Source organism: Nilaparvata lugens, chromosome 2, assembly GCF_014356525.2.
Source record: "Nilaparvata lugens isolate BPH chromosome 2, ASM1435652v1, whole genome shotgun sequence".
Lineage (NCBI taxonomy): Eukaryota > Metazoa > Arthropoda > Insecta > Hemiptera > Delphacidae > Nilaparvata > Nilaparvata lugens.
In genome coordinates this window covers 12344726-12351440 of record NC_052505.1, presented here as the reverse complement: position 1 = coordinate 12351440, position 6715 = coordinate 12344726, and positions in this window count along the sequence as shown.

Here is a 6715-nt window from a genome sequence, read left to right as displayed (position 1 = left end):
AACCAAATTTTTATAAAAACATTTTGAGAGACTAGTTTCTGTTGTTGCACCATTTCTCTCAAGTTGTTACTCATCTCAAGTAACTGGTTTGTTATTTTATTCGAAATTGACTATATCATTTTTTATGATGGAATCAGTGCTGTAGACTATTTCAAATTATTATCATTTATTTCCAATGACCAGGCATTCCTGGATAGATCGATCACGTCTTCAGTTATAGGATGGTCATAGTTGACTACACCCAACTATAGGCCCGCCACAACGTAGACCCACATTAATCCATGAAAAGCAACCCACGCCGTGGGATGTTTTGTAAACCATTGCTAAGCTTCTCCAGACATCTGTGTAATACATGCAATGAATAATCCACTTGTCAGCTGATTGATTATGAATAATTCTATAGCAATGGTTTACAAAACATCCCACGGCGTGAGTTGCTTTTCGTGGATTAGCGTGGGTCTACTTTGCGGCGGGCCATATGAGCGTATAATAGAGGTACTGTAAGATATAGGTCATACGAAAAACCAAACATGGTGTATTTCAAATCGAAAATTGGTGGATTGTTTGTTTTTTTTTATTAAATTCCAATTTTACAAAGATTTACATCAACATTTTTAGGTGCTCTTAGAAGTTATAGGAAGGAGAATTAATCAGCCTGCAAATATAAAAATACCTCTTGAGGAGAAAATACTTTTTACAGTTTGGATGTTGAGCAAACCAGAGACATTCTTAGCTGCTGATGACAGATATAATTTTTCTCAAAGTACTGCTCATAGAACATTCTATGAGATAGTGGATGTCATTGCAGCTTCAGTAGATGAACATGGTCGACACCCTTGCAGCAACAAAAGTCATCTGATGTAATTAATAATAATAGCCTTTACCAACTTCATAACTTGTGCTTGCTACATAAGAACTTCCTTTAATACAAGATTATCACCGGGTTGCACAACGGTCTGTTAACTTTTAATCCCAAATAAATTTCACTTTTGTTGCATCAGTAGTCCACACATGACCCTCTGTGGTGACTTCTGTAACATAAAGAAAACAATGATATTAAAACACCATTAAGTAGTGAACATGATTGACTTCTATAAGGTAGGTCTACTGAGCATTATGTTATAATTACAAGTAGTGCAGTCTATATACAGTGGTGCTTGCAAAATACATTGTAGTTCTTAATTTTCAATATGTTATAAATCACTCTCAAACAGGCTGTATCAGTGCCACTTTTTTGAAGTTGTCTTTTGAAGGAAACTTCAAGCTTGGCTACAAAATCTTACAGAAGCTTGATTAAATTACACCGGAAGAGTAGCTCAAATTATGTTATAATCACATATAACATAGAAGAAACGCGTCTATAGTGAGGTCACGTTATATTGGCAGTAGAGTAATATAGAAGAACAACGTTGCCGATTCTCTGCCTTTTATAGCTGATACCAGTAGGCCTATATCTTATGTAACTGTTCATTCTTCTTTAGAACAATCAATTTATTGTACTCATCAAGTGAATTTACTTTTCAATAAATAATACACTTGCATAATTAGATTGAAAATTTTGTTAATAATTAACAATTATTGATCATATTTCAACATTGTAAAAAATCTGGCAAAAGGATAGCAACACCAATGTTAATCAAATACTGACTATCCTAGGAAAAATTAAAGGTTACAAATTTTCCTAAACATTTTATTCGTCTCACAGTTTTAGAGATTTCTCTATACTGTAAGTCTTCTATGTTTTTCTCTGTATCTTCTTTAGTATTGACGAAAAGACAGACTTCTTTCAATTGTGTAATAGCTTGGTTTAAGTTTTCAAAATGCAATGGGTTTAAAGCTGCATATTATACACCAAAGTTTTCACAGATTCTTCTATAAAAAAGTTGTTGACTATCTTTAAAAATTTGCTGTTCTCAAACAATGTAGAGCAACAAGAGCTGTCAAAATTTTCGCTAAGAAAGCATAGTCTGCATGGACTTGTAATGAAGGAAAATTTTGTTGGCAACTTTCTCAGTGTTTAGAATGTATGGAAAACAAAAATCATGTTAGAGGGATTTTTACAAGTTGAGGAAGCAATTTTGCTGTAATTTTAACATATTGCCATAATTTGTTGAAAACTTTGAATGACAACTCTAATGTAAAAGCTCCAAGTTTTTAGCTTGGCGTAAATTATCACAGTATCTACAAAAAATAGCAGCAGAATATGGTAAAATTATTTATACCAATGTGACTACTATCACTAATCGTTATTACGGTATGTGATAGAAATTATATTATAAGAGGATTGCATGAAAGCGCCTTACCTGCTGCTAAACCAGCCATCTCGATGTGGCCATAGTTTTGTTTTAGATAGGACTGGAAGAAGTCCAAGCTGCCTGTAAAACAGAAATCATAAAGCTTCAGTACTTGAGCTATTAAATTTAAATTAAAATCAATCTTTATGAAATGCAGAGGACCTGCATAGCAAATAAAATTATTCTTATAGAAAGCAAGAGATAATTTTTATAATCTTTATAATGCATAGGTCTATTCCATAGAATAACAAACTTTTTAATGAAATGAAAATGAGTGAAGTTTATTAGGTTTAAGTTTATGTTTAGCCGATTAAGTATTCTGAAATTTGATAATGAAATTCTATTTATTTTTTAATAAATTATGCCATAGGCTAAACAAAATACGAATAGGTATTGAGGTTAAACAGCTATGAAAATCTAAGAAGTAGCCAAAATCAAAAGTTAATATTTCAATGCTATTTGAATGGATCAATAACTTTTATGACCACACAGAATAATATTAACAAAATATTATATTATTTATTTTATTATTCACAATTTCCTTGATGAACACTAAAAAGCCTACTGTAACAGTTTTGGATACCGTAGATCACGTCATGAGCACAAATATATTTTAATATAATAGTTATACTAAACTAATAATATTGTCAAAAATGCAATTAATAAACTTACCAGCCAATAATGTGTGAATTTCCTCCTTTCCAATTATTTTATAAAATATGCCTTCAAAAACAAACTCATGTTTGTATTCGTAATAATCCTCCATATTTGCATTTAGTTGTGTTGTTTACTTGACTGCAGACCAGAGCAGACGACGCGAAACTTTCAACCAATAGGAGCGCTCCGATTCCGGGTGACTCGAGCTAGAACTTCGTAGCCCGTACTATTTGGTCGGGTCACGATTCCTGACCCGGGCTAGAAAAATCAAAGATGGCGACCGGGTGATGAACTGTCAAAAGCTCCCATGAAACGCGTGTCACCTAGCTCGAGTCACTCGAGTCATTGGAGCAGTGTATCCCTGAAGACGCTCATTGGTGCATGCAATTTATATTGTAGTTCTGATTTTTTAATATATTTTTATTTGGGTACAAAAGAGGAGTCCAGAACCAATTTCTTCATGCAAAATTTCCTTGTGCCAGATACAGAGTGGCCCAAAAACCTCGTATTTTCGGCTCATTTTCCAGTTTCCAGCTATTTCTGCCAAATATCGTTATCGGACAGAAAAATTTGCTCTAACCTTTTTTTTGGATTATCAAATTTTGAATAAAATGAGATCATTCGGAACTCTCTGTCTCCAATGAGTACTGAGTTATGATTTTTCAAAAATGAGCGAAATTTGAAGGAAAAATCAATTTTGATGAATTTTAGTTTATGATCAACAATATCTTCCGATTGTTACCGTACCATTTAGATGTATAATTCACTATCCCACTAGGCGTATTTTTGTGCTCTACAATCTGAGATCAGGTAGAGCGCTCTATCTCATTTATAGATTTCCAGGTACACCTGACAACAATGCTCCTTGTATTGTGAAAAACACCTAATTTTCAGCTTCAACCATCATCACCAACTACATTGTCCTCACATTGATATTTCGCACAATGACATAAGCTCATTAGATCATGTTCTATGAGAATCACCCGTTAGATGCACTTTATTTCAGTGTTTCCTAGTGGAGAGGCGCGCTTAAGGATACCTCAAGGATCAAAATTTCAAACACTTATAACTTTTGACACAATTCTCAGATTTCAACGTACTACACTTCATTCTTCTCGGCTCGTCATGGCGGTTCAAAATCATGCATCATAAGTCAAATTCGGTTGAAAAATAGAAAATTTATTGCTGAGTGTACTTAAGCCCATATTCCAATACCGGTACACAAAAAATGGCCAATTTCTATATTCAAAGCTATGTATCTCGGAAACCCCTTATTATAAAAATCATTACTTGATCTTAAAATGTACAATAGAATTTTCTCTTTCATTTTCTGTAAACGATTCATAAAAAATATGTTGGTGAAGTGATATTTGATTGTTGAAAAAACTCCGGGAATTGTAGATATATTTCTCATAGTAACGGTTTTGGCAGTTCTATGATAGGGAAAAGTAATTCATGAAGGATTTTAGGCAACTGAACTCGTAGAGGATGAATTTATCTAAAATTTGGAATCAATCGTGAGTTTCTATGATGTATCAGACTCGTTTTAGAAACTCTTGATCAACAGTAAAATCACAAAGAAAATGTAAAAACTGAAATCACCATGTATAAAATCTTCTGTAACTTTCGAATTGTATTGGAATCGAAAGTATTATTTATAGGAGTGGGTAGAGGGGGGCAATTTTCATATCCTTACTGAATTTGGAAATTTTATCAGAAGTATTTCACAAGACATACAGCTTTGAGTATAGAAATTGGCCATTTTTTGTGTATTGAAATATGGGCTTAAGTACACTCAGCAATAAATTTCCAATTTTTCAACTGAATTTGACTTATGATGCATGATTTTGAACCGCCATGACGAGCCGAGAAGAATGAAGTGTAGTACGTTAAAATCTGAGAATTGTGTCAAAAGTTATAAGTGTTTGAAATTTTGATCCTTGAGGTATCCTTAAGCGCGCCTCTCCACTAGGAAACACTGAAATAAAGTGCATCTAACGGGTGATTCTCATAGAACATGATCTAATGAGCTTAGGTCATTGTGCGAAATATCAATGTGAGGACAATGTAGTTGGTGATGATGGTTGAATCTGAAAATTAGGTGTTTTTCACAATACAAGGAGCATTGTTGTCAGGTGTACCTGGAAATCTATATGAGATAGAGCGCTCTACCTGATCTCAGATTGTAAAGCACAAAAATACACCCAGAGGGATTTTGAATTATACATCTAAATGGTAACAATCAGAAGATATTGTTGATCAAAAACTAAAATTCATCAAATTGATTTTCCTTTAAATTTCACTCATTTTTGAAAAATCATAACTCAGTACTCATTGGAGATAGAGAGTTCCGAATGATCTCATTTTATTCGAAATTTTATAATTAAAAAAAAAAAGGCTAGAGCAAATTTTTCTGTCCGATAACGAGATTTGGCATAAATAGCTGAAAACTGGAAAATGAGCCGAAAATACGAGGTTTTTGGGTCACTCTGTATCAAGGAAATTTGCATGAAGAAATTGGTTCTGGACTTCTCTTATGTACCCAAATAATATATTAAAAAATCAGAACTACAATATAAATTGCAAGCACATCCCCTATTTTATGTCTATATTGACTGGACTAGTGCTGATATAACTAGCTACCGGTACCTACCTAGCTAAGAAACAAATTCATTTTGATCTGAACCTACTATGATTCTACAAACTTACTATTGTACCGTACTGAGAACTATTTTAATCAAACTCTTTTATTTTTAATATTGTACCGTATCTTCAATGTATACGATGACCTTTTATTAAAAAATGATAATACCTTTTGTTATCATGATATGATGATACCTTTTATTAAAATGCAAATCAATATAATTAAAAACCAAATGTGTAAGTTGAGTTAGGTCCTCGAATGAAGAGTAACTTATAGGCTACTTAGTAATAACCAATCTGAGTGTTTTAAAATATTTCCATCAAATAAGTAGAGATACCTCAATTTTTGACCCATAGGAAAATAGGTACAGTAAGATTTCCTCTATTTACAAGTAGAGCTCTTAACAATAAATGACTAAATATTCAACTTTTTCTATATTTATAGGAGTACATTTAATATTTTCCCCAATTTTTAGGATTAACAGTACTCTAGTAAAATACAAGACTAAAATAAAAATATAGATGAGTGTATTTATTTGCCAATGAAACAGAATACCTTACACAATAATAATATAATTAAATGAATTTTAATCACATATAGACATATAAGAAAGGTGTTAAAAATAATGTCGACAGATGCTATAAAAATCCTACAAGGGGGATTTGGTCATGCCCTATGTGATTTTGGTCTCACGTCTTGGGTACCATTCAATAAAATAAAAAAAAATGTCCTCACATGGATAAGTCAAAATGTATATTCAGTTCATAGACACGTACTCAAAATGACAATGCTAGAAAGCTACAAAGTAGACCCTATCAAAGATTTTTTCATGGGAGCATTCTACACACATAGTGGGTAATCCCATATCTCGCTAACCTTTGCTTTGGAAATAAACTACATGTAATTTGACCCAGTCAAACGTTGCTGCCATTAATTTTGATAGCAAAAGTCTTTCAACTTTATAGGGATCACTGTTAATTAACAAAACATCATAATATTTAGCTAGTCGGCAAGAAAATACTTCTAATACAACCTCCTATCAACATAAACACGTTCGATGCTCTATCTCACTGTTATGTTCATTCAATACACAATTTTTTCAACCATTTCCTTTGCCATG